The 23,197-nt window shown below is 39.0% G+C and overlaps 1 protein-coding gene and 1 long non-coding RNA gene across 3 annotated transcripts in view; one reads left to right on the top strand and one right to left on the bottom strand.

Moving 5' to 3' along the window:
• Positions 1 to 23,197, bottom strand: part of LOC309631585 — a 481,022-nt gene that overhangs the window by 182,446 nt on the left and 275,379 nt on the right. The window lies entirely within an intron of this gene.
• Positions 16,254 to 23,197, top strand: part of PTN (pleiotrophin) — a 97,551-nt gene continuing 90,607 nt past the window's right edge. The window contains exon 1 of one of the 2 annotated variants that reach the window (XM_082398123.1): positions 16,254 to 16,544. The gene's annotated coding sequence lies outside the window, so the exon portion shown is untranslated. The remainder of the gene's footprint in view (positions 16,545 to 23,197) is intronic. The other variant, XM_082398124.1, reaches the window with a different exon arrangement.

Here is a 23,197-nt window from a genome sequence, read left to right as displayed (position 1 = left end):
ATTAGTTATCAATAGATCTTGCTAAGGAATGCTGAGTTTATAAGGTGAGAGCAACCAAAAATTCTAAAGGAAGAGATTGAAGTAGAAAATAAAAGGTATAAGGGAAAGAATAGAATGTTGGCACAGGCAGAAGTATGTGATCTGATGGAAATTAAGAGTAAAATAACTATTTTCCATTGCAACAGCTCTTTATTAATAAAGTGAGCTAGTTAAAGGAAATTAAAGAATGTTCCTAAAACTCAGTACAGATGCTGAAATTCAGCATTTAAAAAAAAACAAAAAACAAACCCCAAGACCCAGGGAGGTGCAAGTAACTATGTTTGGTCTTCGGGGGAGAGATCATGTAATTACAATTTGTTCGTCATATCATAGGGGGAACAATCTATGCATCTAATGTAATAGTTGTAGCAGATGTGTTTGTTGGCTACCCCATAGCCTTCTGCAACCTCCATTTCCTTTGTCTTCATACCATATAGAGGCTGAAAAAAAAAATCCTATCTTCAACTTACTTCATCTTCCTTCCATATCAATCACTTATGACCCTGTCACGGCTAATAATGTGTAAGGGGTCTTCTGGGGGCCTTTGGAAGGATTTATCCTTTCCCCATGAGAAAGAGATGCTCAAGGAGAAACCCTCTGTCCAGAACCATCCCTGAGACATAGCCATCTTGTAGACATAAGTGCAGGACAGCAGTATGGCAGAGACACCAGACTGAATTCAAATCTTTGAGACACTGAATCAATGCCAGCAACCACCTATTTCTAGAAGTCTTGTTATGCAAGATACTGTCAGTCAGGTTTTCTATTATTTGAAGCTGCAAGCATTCCTAATTATCCTTAAAGATAGAGGCCACACTTTAGATAGTAATCTCCTTATCTGAATTCCATCATGATTTTTCTCTAGCAATTTACAGTTTCAAAACGTGAGTAATCATAATAATTCACTTCCCACAGATCAAAATGTTATAGGATGTGGCAAAAATGTAATGAAAAATTTGGGAAGATGAAGACTGAAAAAGACCAGAATATATTCTTGGTCAGGACTGGCTCAGACCTCAACTTGACCCCCTCTAGCTGTGTGATCTCATCCAAAAAATAGGATGAGTCATTTACCTCACAGAGTTTTTGTGAGAATTACATGTGATATTTGTAAATTGTTTACCCCAGTGCCTGGAAGATGAAGATGATTATAGCCTGTTTTTATTATATACTCCTGAATTAATTTGCAAAATAAATGTTCAATTTTTATAGTCATCTTTTTGATATCACCTTGCACTTTCCCAGCTTTTCGGGAAATCTTTATTCTATGATTACTTCTCAAATATACTCATTTTTCCTTTTTGACAAAATTCTCATTGGTGCCAAAGTTTTTTTCTCAGTAGTTATTCCAATCCTTTAGCTTTTATGCACAAACCAAACACTGTATTTCTCTCACCAACTCTCTCCCTCATTCACCTAACTAGGATGAGGCCAAAATCAGTGCACTGGAAGGGAAGGCGGGGGAAGGGAAGAGCATGAGAATGTCAAAATAACCGGAGACAAGTACCCAGCCCAAAACATGTAAAATCAATGTCAGAGAAATTTCACCCAGCTGGGATAGGGAAATAGTGCAGACCTTAAGGTGGCACTGATGCTCTCATGCATACACACAGAAAGCCAAAACAGAACAAAATAATGAAAAACAAGAAAGAAGATTCACAAACATGCACACACCCAAACAAAAAGCAAGCAGAACTTAAGACACTGAAATTGTAAGCTTTGGGTAATAGCAAAAATCTCCTTGCAAGTTTACTAAAGTGTCATTAGTATGATTGTTTTAATGGATAAGAGAAGGGACATGGGGGGATGGAATGGGGTGGGAAACAAGACTTAGTTAAGCTACCAATTTTGTCATTTAAGTAGCAGATAACCAGATTTTTCTTTAAAAGGCATGATTTCCCTTTTCTCCAGCCACTTTGATATGGGGAGCTACCAAAATATGATTTCCTCCAAGTCTGGGAGAAATGAAAGAATTAGTCATTAGCTAAGTTTCTCCTTTGTTACTTTGTACATAGAAGCACCAGAAAGATAAATGAAACACCCCTTTTAAAAGGGCAAACTCTAGCTTGAAAATATTTTTATTGTAGGGTTGAGAGCTTCTTGCACAAACTGATTTAAGGAAGTATTATAAATGGACTAATTAAAGCAAGGGGCCCATAGTTTTGGATCATTCTTTAAAAATGCATAAAAGGGGAATTTAAAATTGTCGGTTTGTACAGTGGTATATACTTCTACATTTTGCTTAAATAACACACTCTCTACTTGAATCTCGCATAAACCTCAGAACTCAACATTTCTAAAGGTGGACTCATTTCTAGTCATCCAATCCTGTCCCCTGTCTCAAAAGTTGGCATCAACATCCACAAAGGTGGAATCCTAGGGGTTTATTTTTGATCATTTTTTCCTTTCACCATTTATAGCCAATCAGCCACTGCTTCTTGACAATGATTTTCTCTCGAATCTCTTGTTCCTCCATCACCATTGCTGGTTTATTTATTCAAGCACGTGGTTATCCACCTAGATCATCTCAGCTGGTGCCCTTGCTTCATCTCCACTCTTTCTATTCTACCTACCCAATGCAGTAAGATCTTTAAAGTGGAAATCTGATATATGGCACCCTATGGCTTAAAATGAATCAAGGAATGCCTATAACAATAAAATAAAGTCTAACTTCCTTAAGAATGTTGGCAAGGTTATCCATAAATCTGACCCCTGTTCATCTCTTCAAATTCATCCCCTATAATATCTTTCTAAGCATGCTATGTAATGAAAAAATGGCAAATCTATAACAAGTGATTGGTTTTATTGTTCCAGTTTTGATGAGTCTTTCACATGTACACAGAGATAGAAATGGATATATAGGTATTTATATACTGGCTTCTTCCTTCAACCCAACCTTTTATTTTCTTGTCTAAATTTCCACTGAAATTTCCACTAGTGTCAATCAAAAATGTCAATCCACTAAATATATACCAGTAAGTCAGCAGGGTAACGAGTGCTAGGAATTTAACTTCTTACAGCAATTACCATCCGTTTACAGTTTGAAAGAATGAAAAATCTGAAAATTATATGCCGGAATCTGAAAATTATATGCCGGAATACATTATGATAAGAGTCTGAAATGACAACAGGTTGTGATTAAATGAGATCCTCACATTTCTGTTAATTTTCAATATACTAAGCCTCACTTTGCATACTATATTCAACCTAATTCTTGGAAAGTAAGTTTTTCCCCAACCATTCTAGATAAAAATGAACAAGTTTTAAACTGTGCATACTCTGTTTTCAAGAGAAGAAGACCTCAAGGCACAGTGAATGTGAATGGATGCCTAAAGGCAACCACTCAGAAAGCAGCTGATTGGGGCACCCAATTCCTACTAAATAATTCAGAATCTCTAATGGAAATCAGATCCAACGTTTCCTCGGTGGAGGAGCAGCCCTTCTTGGTCACCCAATATTCAGCTAGCTACTCAAGAGCTTTTGAGAACAATAAAGTGAAAGGTAAAAAATATTTTAATGGTGTTCATATTCTCTTGGGTGCTTTCTTGGCATGAAGTTCCCAACTTCCTGACAGCTGCTGCCATTGTGAAGAGACAGAGAGAGCAAAAGAAAGAAATCAATATTTAAATCTGAAACAGCCAGAAAGTTCAATGAGAGGTGCCCGTATTAACTGGTTTGTGTATGTGTTTGGCCTTTCAAAAGCCCGCAGTCTTAAGAAGAGAGAAGACATTTTAAGTAAACAACTCATTAGGACTCACACAGCAAGTATTAGTTAGCTCATGATACACACATTTAATTTAAGGAAGAATATTCATGTGAGATATAGTCTAGAAATTCCAATAACAGAATGAACTGTTGCACAAAGTAATATGCCTATTTCTCTCTTTCTCTCTCTCTCTTTCTCTCTCCCTCTCTCTCTCTCAACAGGAAGAGAATATTGATTTCCCAGTCTTCGCCACCAGCCCCACCCCTTCTCACTATAAGCACTGAGATGAATGAGTTTGTGTCTCTAAAAGCATTAAGCAATCTTCAAGAGAGTACCGCTTTATAAATAAAAAAAAGCTTTAGTATTATTGGGTAGAAATGTTAGAGAGAAAGTTGGAGCTCTTATCAAAGGCTGTTGGTGCCCCGACATTTGCTGTCAGCTCTGAAAAGGTGGCTGTGAAACTCATTGTATCCAATCGTGGTTGGCTTGGGGCCCAGCATACAGTGGGATTTCTGGCCAATGGCCCCGTACAGTGGGACGGCTGGCGCCTGGCCCAGGGATTAGAGAGCTTTCATTTCTTTGTCTCATTGATATTAGTCACAGAATCTCCCTTTTCATGCACAACCCAAACCCGTGCGGGGGCGGGGGGAGAGAGCAGAAGCAGAAATGCTGCAAACTCTGAGCTCTTGTACCCCAGGAATAAGAAGAACAGTTTCATTTCCAACTCAGTTATCCAACATCTGCATCTATTTCTTTATGCACATTTAGCAGGAAATGGATAGTTTGGTGTATCCTTGAAAGAAAAATTGCTTTATAGGCATAAGTTACTGCAAGTTAGCCTTGGACAAACAAGGTATTCAGTATCTCCAGGCTTCTTTTGCTTCTCCCTCTCCCTTCCCCTCTCCTTCTCTTTCTCTCTAATGAACAAATGACTATTCTGAAATTTCATCTCAAGGAGCAATTTTGGTAAACATAATTTGCGGGCACATTTCCTTTCATTTCTAGATGTGTGTGTGTGTACCCTTTGCCAAAAGGTCATATGTAATATATCATTTGTTGACAGGTTTCCTTTGATTCCTTCCTTACGTGTGTGTGTGATTGTGTATTTGTGTGTAGGTGTGTGGTAGATGCTTTGCAGACCATCTGTACTAATATGCCCTACAGCCACTTTCTCCTTGAGTCTTGGAAAATGTTTTGCTGACTTCCATGGGCTAAACTTTGGTCTCAAATAATAATAATCTTGGCTTAAATATTCATGCCCAATGGAAACTGAAAGTCATTTCCAAGATAAAACTAGGGCCATGAATTACTAAATAACAACGGATCTTAAAATAAACCACAGAGCCCCAACATATCTGAACAGGATGACTCAGGCTCACATCCCTTTGCCTGATTCCCCTAAAAAAATCTTCTGATACGAGAAAGGAAATACTAATGTCTGAAGGAGGGTCTCAGCTGAGCGCATGGGCATAACCTTGCTCCTTTTCAGTATATTGCAGAACTGCCATTAGTGAGAAATTTGTTCATCTCAAGTGTAAAATATGTACATTTTCTGGAAGTGGTAGAGGGAGTCAGTGAGAGACAGACAGACAGGCAGACAGAAGAGGGGCAGGGAGTGGGGAAAGAACCCTAGACAAGATAGAAATGCCTCTGTGAAAAGTTGTCACCATCTTCATCAGAGGATTAAACTTCTGCTTCCTCAGCTCTGACAGAGTAATATGATATCTATCCTTATGGGTTCCTGATATGCATCAAATGAGAAAATATATGTGAAAGACTTTGTAAAACTTACAGTATTTAAAGAAAGTGGAGTTGCTGTAGCACTTGAAGATGGTAATATTTAAGAGGGAAAATGAAAAGAAAGATGGATTTTGTTCAGAAAAAGACACGTTAACTATGGACTTCCAAATTCCTAAAATTATAATAATAAATATCCAATTATATAATAATATAATAAAATATCCAGTCCCATACTCAGAATAGCAGGATCTTAGATTACTTGTTCTACTATATTGTAAAGAGAAGAATATGAAGGTCAAGAGCCATTGGTGGTTTATCCAACGTCAGAAAACTAACTAGCAACAGATCAAGGGAATCTGATTCTGCTCATTTTTAACCCAGTATTCTTGAGTCTGCATTCCTTCCAAATGACAACTCACTGTTTCTATTTTTGTTTTTTTAAACAATGAACTCTGAGAGAGGTGTTGGAGGTGAGGGAGCAGTTCATTGCTACTGTGTAAACCTGGAAAGTCTTCATGGTGCAGGAGGAACTTGACTGAAGAATAGGGTTTGGGTAAATGCAGCAGAGCAGGGAAGACCTTATCAGTCCAGAAAAATAGCAAGAAACTATGAGGCGTAAAGAAGCATGCTATGTACAGAGGCTGCTGGGGAGAACTACCTAGCTACAGTAGAAATGGATATTGGAGACGATGAGAAATGAAGCACATTATTAAGGGCCAAACTTTAGACGATGTCATTCAAATACATTTTACCTGCACTGTAAAAGTTTGGATTATTGAATCAAAGACTGACAAGATGACAAGTTCTTAAAGGATCTTCTTTCTTTTAGTCTGTCTCCATGCTTTATACGTCTGCCAAATTAATCTTCCTAAATACTGCTTGCACCGTGTCAGTCTGTTTCAGACACCTCCGCGTCTCTGCAGGGTTGACAATAAAGGCAGACTCAAGATCTGCCCCAAAGTGACCTTCGCTCCAACTCAAGTTTGCTCCCAGATCTTGCCTGTGCTTCAGCCAAAATTGCCCACAAACCATACCCAGCATTTTTTCTGGACTTCATGGGCTTCCCTGGCTAGAATAATTGCCATCTCTGACTTGACTCATAAAACCCATTCTTCAAAACCAGTATAAAATTTTCCATTTCTATTAAGTGTTCTTTAATTTTTCCTGACTTTTGCTGTGGATGCTTTTTCCTCTGAACTGAGGAAACAACCCTTCATTATAAACTCATACACATTTGTTGGTAATGCCATATGTGTAATCTCTTTGAGGACAGGGCATGTGTCTTCACATGTTGCTTTGTCTTTGTGTATCCCCAGCATAAGTGCTGCCTAGATGAGCTGGTGTTGAACCAGAATCTGAGGGTTGATTAGTCAGGCACCTACACACTGCAGACATCCTTCTTTGTTGACTATCAACAAAATATCTGTTAATAATAGGGGTTAGCAATCTAATTTGGGAAATGAGCAAAGAAAAACTTTTCCTAAAATAAAGTGGTTTACCTTTGAGAGTCTTAGGATACAGCTTTTATTTAAGGGAAAGTACATATTTAAAGGACTTGTTACTTCATAACATATTATTTCCTTTACACACGGATCTAGTCCCAATATAATGCAGTGTCTGCCCCAGGCTTTTACGTAGTAATTTTAAAGGTTCTTTATTAGTTTAGCGAATGATGATATCGTGTTTATTAATAACCAAGCAGTGTTCTAGACATTTTAAAAGCTTCGTTTTCTTTGCAAACTTGAGAGGCAGGCACTGTTATTATCCTTATTTTTCAAATGGTAAACCAAGGCACAGGGGGGTTAAATAACTTACCAAAGATCACACAGCCAGTAAGTGAAAGTCCCAGCCTTTGAAACCAGGAAGTCTGACTAGAGTCAATGTCATTAACCACTACAGCTAGCTACCTCATTATTTGATTTTGTAAAAAATTTTCTTGAGGTCCATTTAAGAATTTTAGTTGTATACAATAAAATGCACTCATGTTAAGTGTACAGTTTGAAGATTTTTAATAAATGTATATTTCCATGCAATCACCACATCAATAGATTATTTGGTGGTTCTATCAACTTCTCCCAACCTGAATTGCAGTCGCAGGCAACACTGATCTGTTTTTTGTCAATGTAGATTAGGCTAGGTTTTCTAGAATTTATATAATATAATCATACAGTATATGCTCACAAGTGTCTGTCTTGTTTTGCTCGTTGTAATGTTTTTGAAGTTAATCCATGTTGTTGCCATGTATCAGTAGTTTATTCTCTTATTGCTGAGTAATATCTCATTGAATGGATCTACTACATTTTATTAACACATTCAACAACTGATGGATTTTCAATTTGGGGCTATTAAGAATAAAAATGTTATGAACATTTATATACAAAATTTTGTGTGGGATACATATTTTTATTTAACTTGAGTAAATACCTAAGAGTGAAAAGTCTAGAGCATATGATAGATGTATTTTTAATTTATTAAATTTATTAACAGCTGCCAAACTGTTTTCCAAACTGGTTGTATATTTTTATATTACCACCAATGCTTAGGATTGTCAATATTTTTAATTTTAGCTCTTTGAGTAGGTAGGTAGTAGTATCTCATTGGGGTTTGAGTTTGCATTTCCTTGACAGGGCAAATGATGTTAAGCATTTCTTTCTATGTTTATTGGCATTTATATATTTTATTTTGTGATGTGTCTGTTGAGATCTTTTGGCAATTTTTTATTAGGATGGCTGACATCTGATTATTGAGTTATATGGAATCTTTAATATCCTGGATCACGATCTTTGTCAGACACATATTTTGAGAAGACAGCTGGCCCTCCTGTATCTGAGGATGTGGAACCCATGGATACAGAGTGCCAACTGCACTATGCCTCTTTATATAAGGGACTTGAGCATGGGTAGGTTTTAGTATCATGGGGGTCATAGAACAAATCTCTCCGGCAAATATTGAGGGAAAACTGTATTTATTTTCATTGTCAGGATTGCCTCATTATTTTTATAATGGCTTTCAAAGAGCAAAATTTTAATTTTGATGAAGTGCAATTTCTCAATGTTTTAATAATAGTTCGTGCTATTTATGTCCAATCTATGAAATCTTTGCCTACTCCAGAGTAATGAAGATTTTCTCCTACTATTTATCTAGACATTCTATAGCATTTGCTTTTACATTTAGGTCTATTTGGAGTTAATTTTTCTCTATGGTGTCAAAGTTTATTTCTTTCCATGTGGATATCCAGTTCTTTCAGGACCATTTGTTGGAAAGACCATCTTTTCTCCACTAAAATACATTTGAGTCTATTTGTGAATTGATGATTTTGTTCTTCATTGACCCATAAGTCTATATTTATGCCAGTACTAAACAATAATTTTGATTATTTTTACTTTACAGTAAGACTTGATACCAAGCAGTGTGTCTTCCAAGTTTGTTCTTTATTTCTAAAAATGTTTTGCCTATTTGATAGACATTTTTCCAAAGAAGATATACAGATGGCCCAGAGGCACATGAAGAAATGCTCAACATCGCTAATTATCAGATAAATGCAAATGAAAACCACAATGAGATATCACCTCACACTTGTCAAAACGTATGTCATCAAAAAGTCTACAAATAACAAATGTTGGTGAGGATATGGAGAAAAGAGACCCCCAGTACACTGTTGGTGGGATTGTAAATTGGTGCAGCCACTGTGGAGAACAGTATGGAGGTTCCCAAAAAACTAAAAATAGAACTACTGTATGATCCAGCAATTCCACTGCTTGGTATATATCCAAAGAAAATGAAAACACTAATTTGAAAAGATACATGCACCCCAATTTTCACAGCAGCATTATTTACAAGATATGGAAGGGACCTAAGAGCCCATTAGCAGATGAATGGATAAAGAAGATGTGGCATACACACACACACACACACACACACACACACACACAAACAATGGAAAACTACTCAGTCATAAAAAAGAATGAAGTTCTGCTCTTTGGAACAATGTAGGTGGACCTATACTTATTGAACTAATTAAGTCTCTAATTAATTGAACTAATTATTGTATCTATTAAGACAGAGAAAGACAAATACTTTATATTATCACATATGTGGAATCTAAAAAATAAAACAAAAGAACGTATATAACAAAACAGAAACAGACTCACAGATATAGAGAACAAACTAGTGGTTACCAGTGGAGAGAGTGAGCGAGGGAGGGATGAGATAGGAGTATGGGATTAAGAGATACGAATTACTATGTATAAAATAAATAAGCAACAAGGACATATTGTACAGCATGGGGAAATTTAGCTATTATTTTATAATAACTTTAAAAGGAGTATAATCTTTAAAAATACTGAATCAGTATGTTGTACACCTGAAAATAATATAATATCGTAAATCAACTATACTTCAAGGAAAAAAGTTTTTTAATTAAAAATATTTTTAAAATGTTTTGCCTATTTGAGATCCTTTGCACTGCCATAGGAATTCTGGTATCGCTTTGTCAATTTCTATAAAAAAGCCTCTTGGGATTGGGTTTGGATGACATTTAATCTATAAATAAGTATGGAGAGAATTTCATCCTAACAATTTAAAATTTTCAAATCAATGAACATAATGAATCTCTCCCATTTCTTTAGGTGTTCTATAACTTTTATCAGAAATGTTTGTTGTTTTGCAGTGTATAAGCCTTTGACATGTTTTGTTAAATTTATCCCACAAAGCAGTTCATGCTTTTGATATGTATTTTTTAATATTTCATTTTCCAATTGTTCATTGCTAGAATATAGACATAAAATTGACTTTTATAATTTGTATCCAGCTAAAGACACTTTTTAGTTCTAGAAGCTTTTCTGTGCATTCCTGACAATTTTCTATGTACATACTCATGTCATATGAGAACAAAGGCAGTTGTACTTCTTCCTTTTCATTATTTTTCTTTTATTTTCTGGCTTTATTTTACTGACTAATGTCTCCAATATAATATCGAATAAAAGTGGTAAGAATGGTCATTCCTGCCTTGTTCCTAATCTTAGATGGAAAGCATTCACTTTCACTATTAAGTATCACATTAGCTGGAGGCTTTCTGCAGATATGTCTTATCAGAACAACGATATTCATTTATACTCTTAAGTTGCTGAGAATTGTTATCATGAATGGGTGTTGAATTTTTTCAAATGCTTTTCCTGTATATTTAATGTGTTCCTTTTGTTTCTCTAGTTAATCTGTTAAAATGGTGAATTCTATTGTTTGATTTTCACATGTAAAACCAAACTTGCATTCCAGGGATAATCATCCAATTTATGTACAGTATTATATTTTTTTCTACATTACTAGTATTGATTTGATGATATTCGTTAAGGACTTCTGCAGCCATGCTCATGATGGATATTGGTCTGTAGATTTTATTTTCTTGTAACGTGTGATCAAGCTCCTTTATGTGTTTCAGGCTTGATTTTCTGGATGAGTGTGGGGGAGGTCACTGCCCAAGTCCTTCTCCTCAGCTTTGCCAGTTTAGAACCTTGATTTTTAGCAGTTCCTGACAAGAAAGACAAGATTGAGGGGCTTGAGTCAAGCTACTTAGATTCATAAGAGACTGAGTGATAAAGTGCACATTTATAAAATTTCAGGGAGAAATTCTAGCAGGCATTGTGGGTTGCTTCCCAAATCCTTTCCACCTTTTCCTTTTGCTGGCAGAGTCTATGGCTGTGTGACTAGGGGTCTATTCTCCACTGGGGTTTGGGCTTTATTTTAAGCCACATATGCCTGAAGCTCCCTGACCCCATATTGAAGAGACTTGGTTCACAAATTGGAGATGAGTCAAAAGAGTCAAAAGATGGAAAGACCTGGGTCCTTGAAGACTTTAAAACACTGTCTACCAACCTGTGTTGTTTGTGAGATAAATTCCTGAATTACTTAAGCCCTTCTTAGTTGAGTTTTCTGTTTTCTTATCAAAAAACAGCAAAATCATTTAAAAAATTACCTGAAATTGAAGTAAGTTTTGTAATATAGTTGCAGGGAACAAAAAATAAAAGGTTTTTTAAAAAATTACCTTTCAACTATTCCAGAGAGAGGATGAGAAATGTATTAAAGGGACTTCTGTCAAACTGAGGGCATGATGAATTGTCCTTTTGCATTCTAGCCATATTGAAGAACTCAGGGTGGTAATCAAGAATCTAAACATCCTGCCAAGCAGGCAATCCAGGAGACATGCTGGCCAATTTTTCAGCAGGTTCCTTCACATTTTTTAACTTCATGTTGATCACACTTCTCCTTGTACTTGTCACTGCAGAATCAGCGGCCTCATTTTCAAAACACCCTTAGGACACGTTATAATGTCTATGACTTCAAATCATCTTGCATATAGTTATATTTTAGCCTGGTAACACCCATGCACTGGGCTCATTAATTACCCCTGGAGAGGCTGGGAACTGACACGAGCAAACCAAGGTGACTGCTGACAGGCGCTTTTGGGGGCAGAGAAAGTATGAAAGGGTAAGTTTGGGGTTGGTTATTCTTCACGAGAAACAGGGACACGCGGAAGAAGTCTGGACAGTGGATTACTGCTGTAGCCTCCTAACTGGGATCTCTGCTTCCACCTTTGCCCTCATGTGGTCCATTCAACACAGCAGAGAGACCCTGTTGGACCAGAGTCCCGTTCTGCGCCTCTTCACGGCTTCCCACCTCATTCAGAATAAAAGTGGAATTCCTGTGTCCTTGCGGTGGACACAGGTCTTGCATGATCTGGCTTGTTACTTTCCTCACCTCCATGCACTACGTTCCTGTCCCAGTGACCTCCTCACTGGTCCTCTGTCACATCCGGCAAAGTCAGATCTTTGAATTTGCTGACCTTTGTCTGGAGGTCCTTCTCCCCAGTATTTGCTTAGTCAGCTCCCTCACCTCTTTTAAGTCTTCACTCACATTTCGCCCCTGAAAGTTTTTCCTCCCCCAAATTGATGATTTCATCTTCCTTCACAGTCTTTTTTTCCATGGCACTTATCACATCCTTAAAAAAATTTAATTCCTTAATTAATTTCATTTGCCTGTTTATTTATATAAACAAAAATGTAAGCTGTATGAGAGTAGGGATTTTCATCTGTTTTTGTCCATGGCTCTATTCACTCAAAAACTTAAGTGCTCAGAGAATGTCAGCTAAATAAATGAAATGACTTGAAATCTTAGATCAACAGACCCATGACTGTGACACAGGAAGATGTTGAAGTTGCACATTTTAGAGTGCATTAGAAAACATCTTCTTCTTAAACTTCGGTGTACGTGCTGGGCTAATATCAATCTCATAGACTTCTATTTCTTAAAAAGAAACTCTCGGGCTTCCCTGGTGGCGCAGTGGTTGAGAATCCGCCTGCCAAGGCAGGGGACACAGGTTTGATCCCTGGTCCGGGAAGATCCCACATGCCGTGGAGCGGCTAAGCCCGTGCGCCACAACTACTGAGCCTGTGCTCTCTAGAGCCCATGAGCCACAACTACTGAGCCCACGTGCTGCAACTACTGAAGCCTGCGTGCCCAGAGCCCGTGCTCCACAACGAGAGAAGCCACCGCAATGAGAAGCCCGCACACCGCAATGAACAATAGCCCCCGCTCACCGCAACTAGAGAAAGCCCGCGCCCAGCAACAAAGACCCAACACAGCCAAAAATAAATAAACAAAATAAATAAATTTAAAAAAAATAAGGAAACTCTCTTTAATCTTCCTTTATATTTTTAAAATACAGTGGTTAAAAATGGTAATTATGGCCCCTTCCAGCCATTATCATCTCTCATTAAGAGCCTGGGAAGCATGGTGGTGATGATCGTAGAACAATGTGAGTGTACATAATGCCAGAGAGCTGTACACTTGAAAATCATTGTATATTTTACCACAATAAAAAAGTAAAAATAAATAAAATTTTTTTAAATTAAAAAAATGCAATGGTTAATAATGTTTGTCAGGGTTTCTCAAGGTCAGCTCTATTAACATTTCGGGCCAAATAATTCTCTGCTGTGGGAGCTGTCTGGTGCATTGTAGGATGTTTAGCGGCATCCCTGGCCTCTACTCACTACATACCAGTAACAACCCCTCCCCTAAGCTGTGACAACCAAAAACGTCTCCAGTCATTGCCAAATGTTCACTTGAAGGCAAAATTGCTCCTGGTTGAGAACCACTCATGTAAATAATTTTCATATGTTCCTATTTGAATAAAGGGTTATATTTTTGATATAACACATGTAATGGAGTGGAAATCGTGGGGATCTCATGCTTATTTTATCAACCCTATAGATAAGCACCATAATAACTGGTAGCAACATGTTACATTTGTAGATGTTAAGATAATATTTAAGAAGGTAGAGAAAATGGATAACTCCTTGTTTAATGGCCTGGAAATTTCACCCCTATGTAGTGAGAGTGAATATGGAGAATTCTCTTTCAGTAAAGGGTCTGGGAAAAATAATAATAAAAAGTGATAATGTCCATTCCTCCACAATTTATACAGGTAAAATCAGATTAAAACAAACATTGCTGTATTTCATTGGGTAAATGGGATCACAAAAGGGAAACAGGCAACAGGAAGTCTGTGTGTAGAAAGAAGATAGTTCCTTAGTCATTTATTTCATTTGAGGATGGTGTGTGGCAGGTGTATGGAGAGTTTGGTTATGGGGATAGACTAGAGGTGTGTAAGTGAATGTCTGATGCCTCTGCTTTTGAAGAAATGGATGGATTGATTGACTGATTCAAAGCACTGCTTGTAGAGACAGCTCTTTGTCCCCACCCAGCTCCACCATGGTACACTTGTCTACATAGCTGTCAGAGTTCCTAAGTCCCTAAGAACTACTTCCCACAAAACAATGCTTCTTATTTTGGGGTTTAGGTTGAGTTCAAAGTACATGTAAATTTTAAGAGTTATATAAGGCACTTAGGCCATCATCAAAAAATCTACAAACAATAAATGCTGGAGAAGGTGTGGAGAAAAGGGAACGCTCCTACACTGTTGGTGGGAATGTAAATTGGTGCAGCCACTATGGAGAACAGTATGGAGGTTCCTCAAAAAACTAAAAATAGAACCACTGTATGACCCTGCAATCCCACTCCTGGGCAAATGCCCAGAGAAAACCATAATCCAAAAAGATACATGCACCCCAGTGTTCATTGCAGCACTATTTACAATAGCCAGGACATGGAAGCAACCTAAATGTCCATCAACAGGGGAATGGATAAAGAAGATGTGGTACGTATATACAATGGAATATTACTTGGCAATAAAAAGGAATGAAATAGTGCCATTTGCAGAGACGTGGATAGACTTAGAGACTGTCATACAGAGTGAAGTAAGTCAGGAAGAGGAAAACAAATATGGTATACTATCGCTTATATGTGGAATATAGAAAAACGGTACAGGTGAACTTATTTGCAAAGCAGAAATAGAGACACAGATGTAGAGAACAAACTTATGGAAACCAAGCAGGGAGGGGGGTGGAGTGAACTGGGAGATGGGGATTGACATACATACACTACTATGTATAAAATAGATAACTAATGAGAACCTACTGTATAGCACAGGGAACTCCGCTCAATGCTCTGTGGTGACCTAAATGGGAAGGAAATCTAAAAAAGAGGGGGGTTTTATATATATATATATAAAACTAATTCACTTTGCTGTGCAGCAGAAACTAACACAACATTGTAAAGCAATTATACTCCAATAAAAATTAATAAAAAAGTTATATAAGGCACTTAATAGATATTTATCAAACTGAATTAAAAGGATGTTACCTCAGAACTATAGGAAATGGAAGTATATTTTGCAACCACATTTGGGGTGGGCGCCATCAAATGATAAGCTGAAAGGAAGTAAAAGGAGCAAGACGAAGAGCAGGAAAAAACGCATGAGCGGAGGAGAACCTCAAAATTTCCTTTCTGAGAATGTTTGGGTAAATTTGTTTTATACTTAATCATTTTTGCGCAATACTTTCATCTAGATCACAGATACTCATCTATGTGTTACTTAAACAATCCTAGGTATATTACCTTAGCTTCTTTCCTCATTCGAAGAAAAATGTAATTCCAGAAAGACACAGCTGTGTCTGTCTTCCTGTAATTCCAGGAAGCCCAGCCTCTGAGTTTTACAAACCTCGAGGAGTTCGAGCTACGTTCTTTAATCCCCTAAATTCTTGGGTGTCAAAGGCATGTCACTAAACAGGTCACTAAATGCACCAAGGAAGCCAGAAAAGGAAAGAGTCCCCTAAAGGAAAGTGGCATTTAATTGGGAACTTTCAGACATCTGTCACTCTGTGACAGGAGCAAAAAAGTCCTTTGCACACATGGTGACGCGCAGGTGGGATGGGACTGACAGCTAAAGTGACTGAAGCTGTGCGGGGGGAGGGCGATAGGCGTGGGGACAAATGAGAGCTGGTCTTGAAGACTGCTTTTCCACCCTGAATATCATTTAAAAAGAATCTCCGGGGGCCCAAACTGTAGTTTAAGATGCCATGAGTTGTCCATTTAAGATGCGCTACTTGATAAACTGGCGTACGCACCCACCTAAAGAAGAGGTCATGCACAAAGTTTGGGAAAGAGATACTGCATCTGTCTCTGCTAAAAACGAAACAGTGCTTCATCCTCTGGCCTCTGGGTTCAAATCCGCGTGCTGGCGCGGGTGGGAAGATACTGCCCCTGGAGGACCCTGCTTTTAATAAGTTTCCCAATCAGCTCTCGAGGGAAAGGCGCGCTCCCCCCTCGCCCGGCCCTCGTATTCTCCCTGCCAGCTCCTCTCCTCCCTCCCACTCTCCATTTCCCTTCCGTCCCCTCCCCGACAGGGCGTGCTCCACTCCGAGGCAGGATCTGTCTGGTCCCCCGCCTTCCAGTCCGAAAATCCCGCCAAGGGAGCCGCAGAGCAGAGGAAAAGCCAAAGTGGGGAGAGGGGAAGAAAGAGACCAGCGAGTCACCGTGCGTGCCGGAGGCAGGGAGCAGGCGCGGCCGCGAGCAGCAGTGCCTCGGGTACCTGGACTCCGGGCAGAAAACCTCGCCGCGACCAACAAAGGCAGCCTGAGCGCACGCGGCACGTTCGCAACTCCGAGTAAGTGGAAGGGAAGGCGCGGTTCCCCCGAGGGGTCTCCGATCGACTTCCCCTTCATCCTCCGCCACTTTTCTGGGTGCCCGCGGATGATCGTGGTAGGAGTGGGAGAGAGGCTGCTGGTGTCTTTGCTGGTGCGGCTGCTTTCAAAACTGATTTGCTCCAGAGGCATATTTTGGGGGCGTCTGGTCAGGATGGTCAGGGTGCCCATAGATGGGTGGAAGGAAAGAAGCTTTTGTGATGTTTTGTGCGCATTTGGACCGTGTTCCTGCTTCCAGCGGAATGGAGAACATGCAGGGGCTTTGGCTCTTTGTAAAACCTGAGTTAGTAGGTGTGTCTGCGGCTGGGTGGAGAAGAGAGAGAAAGTCAGGCAGCCTGAGCAAGCGGGGTTCATTTTCCCATCCTTCCCCTGCTTCCCGGATTGCCCCAGGGCTTGCCAGCTGATGCGTCTTCGCTGGCGTTTCTAGGTTTCTAGGTACCAAGCGGGGGCTTGTGCCTCCCAGTGCCAGCTGACCTTGCGGGTCCCGCGCAGAGCATCCGGCCACTCCTTGTCCTGCCTGCCAGCCCAGGAATGGTTCTAGAAATGGTTACGTCCAAAGTTTAAAAGACACACCTTGAATCCCATTTCTCATTTGAATAATTTTAAGAACTGCCCTGTACAGAGACACTTGAACTTTTCATTTCACCCACATAAAGCTAGGGTATATTAATTACCAATCTGCTAGATTCTTAGTTTCTGAGTTGATATTTCTAATAAGTTAAAATATTTTAAAAGAGAGGAATGTATTCAACCCCTTCCCTTCTCTACTTAACACACAGAACATAAAACTTGCTCTCTCTTCAACACACACACACAGACACACAAACACCTTTTTCTTTAACACAACACGCAGGAACACCAGAACACACGCTGAGTTTATTTACACTCCTGTTAACTCACCCCTACCTCTGTTAACAGCTGCTCTACAAGTCTGGGGGATACATTGAAAAAGTAGGAGTGGCATGTGGGGAGGGGGGTGTGAGGTGACGGTTGGGAAGAATGAACAATTCGAGAGAAATCAAAGTTCCAGTCTTTTGGCATCTTTTGTTTTCATCTGGAGGGTTATTTAGGCATTTTGCTTTAACAACTTGAGAAAGGTGACCTACGGGTGTGTGTTGGAGGGAAGGGCCTGGGAGGAGATCCAGGAACTATCAAGAGGAGCTTTCGAACTAATAACGAAGCAATTTCACAATCTCAGGCAAATGTGGAGTTGACGAAACAGCAAAGCCCTTTTTATCCCCGTGATCATCTGGGGATGAACTGATATTTGAAATATTGAAAGGTAATGGGAGTGAAACAAAAGAGGTGTCTCCCAGTGTAGAAAATAAAGCTTCTATTTTCCATCTTCATTATGTTCCTTTTTAAGTAAATTATGCATTCTAAAGACCAAATCATTAAAAAAAAATTTATAGTCCAGTTAAATTCAAAGGAAATTAGAGTGGATATTTTCTTTTTTCTCCCTTTGGGACATGAGTTATTTCAGAGTGGCAATATTTGTACTTTCTCATTTAAATTACAGGATGGGCTTTTAAAAAATTATGTTGTGAAAAAAACCTCTAATACCATTATTTTGTGCTTTAAGAAACTTTGGTGCTTTTGATTCTCTAATTGTACTTTAAATCTGTAGAAGTTGATCTTTCATCTCCTCCTGTTCCCAGGCCTCTTTTAGGACATTTTTTTTTTATCATTTAAGGAAAGGTCTCTATAAGGAACACCCACCTGAAGCCATACTTAACGCATTAGGTGCTGTGTTCCAGATGTTTGCTTGTCGGTACAAATGTATTATATTTTCAAAGCTAGAGTGTGAGAGAAAAGAAACTACAGTTAATATGTGACTTTTTATTATCTGACTTTTCAATGGGGTATTATATAGAATGAGAATGATAACATATATTTAAAATATTTATAATACAATATATTATGTTTATAATACATAACTTTGTGGTCTCCTAGACCTCTTTTCATGGTATTGGGTATAATAAATTTACTGATTTTTTGAAAATTTCCATGTACCTATTTAGTCTTCACATATAGCAATATGTGGCAGAACCCACATTTTTTAATGAACATTTTTGATGTTTTTACTCTAGAAAAGCTAGTTGGCCTGGTTTGAATTTTCACAGAACCTGATCATTGGAAATAACTTGAGAGAAATAAGGTCCCCAAATAATTTAATCACTTTTATCAATAAAATCAATCTTAGATATTAAGTATTTTGGGTTTAAATATTTTTTTCCTTTTGAAGTTACTCTTGCTTTCTTATTTAAATGACATTCTCATGTGAATTCTGATCATATTCTTATTTGCCATGTGGTATTTTATTACTATTCAAAATTTTCTCAGGAGACTGAGTTTGGGTGGCTTGTTCGAAATGGTGTATGAGTTAATGGTGGATTGAGGGCCAGTAGTTAGAATTCAGATTATATATTCCAGTTCTCCCAACACTTACACTTTTTAATATGGGACATAGTGAATAGGATGGCTGACCTTGACTTCCCTCCTAAAAGTAATGCCTAAACCGAGACAACCCGGGGTGATCAGGGAGCAAGCTGGTTTACACCTGAGTGCAGGTCAGTCCTGTTTAAAGAGATGCTCATCTTTAAGCATCAGGTGAGTCAGGCCTCCCAACAGCCCTTGTTTGAATGCTGAGTGGAGCTTCTCTAAGGGTGGCGAATGTTGTCTCTTTTGGCTGCAGTTCTAATGAATAATCAGAGAACTTTTGTTTCCTTTTGACACAAAACCATGTCATTGCCCTGGGGTAAAATAATATTCAGATATGGAGCTTCTCTTTACAAGCTGGGCCAGCTTTTTTCCTTCCAGAGTCAATTGGCTTGAGTGGAATTTGGACCACAGCCGCACTTTGGAAAGTTCTCCATTCTTGATGTTTATGGCCCATTCAATTTTCCATCCACTGGGTCATTTTTCCATGCACTTCTTGCCAGTCTTGTATGTGGCATAGTTTTCCACATGGCATAGGTGTCATACGATCTTTCTAGATTGTCAAATATAACAAGCCTTTTGTTCCTCCTTATTTTAGTATTTGGTAAATGACAAGTTAAGATTTCTGTGGTTTAGAAGGATAACTATAATGTAACGTTATCAGAGGGCATTATAATTATGGTAATATTGCAGATTTGATTATGTAGATCACATTCACCACAAATCCCTATTTCTTCAAAGTAAGCAGGGAATACAGTGAATAGTTCATGCTTAAGATATTTTGAGAAATCATTTAATTTTTTCTACTGGGCTTTATTTTGGAGCCATTTCTTCGTAGTAGGTTTAGATAAAGTGACATTTCAAATAAAGACATCATAATGAGTTTCCTAAAAGCAGAGTTCTTGGATTCTGAAACTTCATAGTTAGTGAAAAAAATCTATTGTTACATATTAATCTTGAATGAAGTAAGTCATAGTAACTGACACTTGGGCTCTTAATTCTAAGAATTGTGCTTAATAAAAACTGAAACATCATTGTAAGGCACAAATTGCATTCTGTTCCTCTCACCTCTTATTCCCACTTCTTCCACTTTTTATACTGAGATATGAGATGACTGTCCTTCGATGAAATCACAGACATGGAGGGAACAATAGCAAGTCCTCTATCTTCAGCTGTGGAATTTGGGTGAAACAGAATGAACCTGAGATTAACGGCGCCAAGGGAGGGTTTTCCCAGGCAAATCCTCCCTCTAGGTGGCGCTCTAATTCTCCCCTCCACCCACCCTTCCGGCGACTTCAGTTCCTCCTTTCCCAGCAGCGCCAAAACTGGAAAAGCACATCGTTTACCTCTTGGAATTACTCACTTTTACCACCAGCTCCACCCCACCCAGACCATGCACCCCTAGAAGGCAGGGACTCTCTCATTCCTCTCCAGGACCCTAGAATATCTAGAGTGAGACCATTGAAATGCCCAATAAATATCTGATGAATGAGTGAAAAAATAAGTAAATGACTCTGAATACCATTTTCTCTGCTCTTCCTCATGTTCCAATGACCTTGACTGCCTTCTCTACTCAATCCCTCTATACATCACCTGGTACCAATTTCCTGTTTAAACCCAAGCACCCCATTCTCAACCTTGAACCTCTAGAAGAAAGCTCTCCTGTCTTTTCCTCTACCTCCTTTATTGCAAACATCATATAGGTCTGCCAGTTCTCTGGAGTGTCTTCCTAATCATATTTCACCTTGTTCATTTTAAGCCTCTCGACCTTGCATGGTCTCTGACTCACCTCCATAATGGAGAAGGAAACCCTACCTCTTCTTTAACAAACTGTGTTCTTCAAAGCCTTAAGACCGAACACTTGGGACATTATTTTCATCATAACTTCATTGTGGCTATAGGCCTTTGCTTTTCAGAACTAATAACATTTATTTTCTCATCATATTTTCATAACAATTCTACTTACGTAGGCTGAACAGGATTTTTTTTTAATTGATAAGGATACAAATTTAAAGAGGTTAAGATGACCCCATTATTTAATACAAGAATCTTGACGATCTTAAAAGATCTTAAAATTCCTAGTTTGGATATTTTTTTCTCCTCTATAATATAATGCCATATCTTCCTCTGACTAATTAATTTTCTTTCTCAGTTGCCTCTCATGTCAAACCTAAACTCCAGTGTATGTGCAGTAAGTGGCCAAATCACCCAGCGTAGTGGTTTCCTTTCTTCGGTGTTTATCAGAATAACTGGAGTCATGTCTTAGCATCCAGATGCCTGGAGCCCATCCCCAGAGATTCTGATTTGAGAGGTGGAGTCAAGGAAGATGGACATGTGACAGGGCACCTGGATGCAGGTGATGTATTAGAAACATTAGCTGTAATGCTCCAATATTTGAGCTCTGAGTTTAAAGAAATCAAGGTAACCACAGCTACGCTTCTTACTAGCTGTGTGACCATTAGCAAATATTGTAGTCTTTCTTGCTTCAATTTCCTTATCCCTAAGATGACAGCACTAATACCTCCTAGGATTGACATGAATATTAACCTAGAAAATGAGTGTGAAGGACAGAACCCAGAGTCTGACTGCTACGGAGTATATGATGAGGATAATGGAAATGCTGATTGTGGGGATGCAGCCCTGCCCCCACCATGAAAGTCCACCCTTGCTTTCCCTCCCCCACTGCTTTATTTCTCATGTCCAGCTGGCATGAGAAAACAAACAGAAACCTAGGTGAGACTTTCTTCTTCTTGAAATGCTTCTGCCCTCTATAGTCTCAGACTGTTTTCTCTAAATGCAGATCCAAAACCCCTTCTGAAAACAAACACACGGAACATGTGATCGTGCTCCAGGCCCCAGGGAATTTGACATGTAAGGTCCCCACATCAGACTGTTGACCTTGGCCTTTCCTATAGCGTCTAGGAGAGCATTTTGCATACAGGGCACTCCCAAGCCAAGGTGCAGCCATCTCATTGCTGATGTTGGTGACACCCATAGCCACGTGCTCTGGCCCTGCTGCCATCATGGAGCCCTCAGCTCAGAGGAAAGAGTTCAGGTTTGGATTCAGGAGCCTGCATTTATCTCATCGCAGTTCTGCCTGATGCTGAGTACGTCCCTGTATCTCCTGGAACCTCAGGGTTTTCATCTGTAAGATGGTGATGATGTTGATGATGATGGTGATGATAGACGCTTTGCCTACCTCATGGGCTGGTGGTAAAGGTAAATCGTAACAATGCACTGTTTATAAACTGTAAACTGCTACACTAAACATAAGCTACTGTTAATAAAATCAGTGGGGCCAGTTCTGCCTGTCTCTTTCCCCAGTTCTGCTGCTTGTCATTATCATTTTCTCAGCACCCCTAGAGATTGCCTAAGATGCTGAAAGGTAAGTTTGACCAGTTGAAGTGAGTAGGAGGAAAGATGTGTGACAGGTGTGAAGAAAAGGAAGTCGGAGTCAGAGTGAAAAAAAAAGTGAGTAGACAATTCTAAAAAAGATTAAACTAAAATGGTTATGAACTGTTTTACTAAATATTATGTTATAGGGCTTCCTAAGAGTTGTAAAGGATGCATACCAAAAATTTCAATCGGTTATTCTCACTAAATTTAGGTTTTTACAATTGATTAGCAACACTTTGTTTATACTAAAGCTGTGCTTCTCACACTTCAATGTGCATATCAGTCACCTAGAGATCTTGCTAAAATGCGATTCTGATTCAGTAGGTCTCTGGTGGACTCTCAGGGTCTGCCTTTCTAACAAGCTCCCTGGCGATAGCAGCTGCTGGCCTGGGGACCTCACTTTGAGTGACCAGTCACTAATGTTCAGTTCTATAAATTGGGAGAGCAGGCGAGAAATCAGAACTGTCTAATCATGACATGCATAGCTTGAAACACACAACGAAGGTCATTGACAATAACACTTCCTACTATGTGCAAAAGCTGATCACTCCTGTAGCTTCATGTGCAAGTCATATTTACACTGTTGGATTATTTATAAAAGAAATTTGCAGTCACCATCCAAATTGCTATTGACTTGACTGAGCCCCTTAAGAATACAAGGCCCGGGCTTCCCTGGTGGCGCAGTGGTTGAGAATCTGCCTGCCAATGCAGGAGACACGGGTTCGAGCCCTGGTCTGGGAAGATCCCACATGCCGTGGAGCAACTAGGCCCGTGAGCCACA

Source organism: Balaenoptera borealis (assembly GCF_965194805.1).
Source record: "Balaenoptera borealis genome assembly, chromosome: 7".
Lineage (NCBI taxonomy): Eukaryota > Metazoa > Chordata > Mammalia > Artiodactyla > Balaenopteridae > Balaenoptera > Balaenoptera borealis.
Note: the sequence above shows the minus strand (reverse complement) of the source record. Positions and strands in the feature narration are given on the sequence as shown.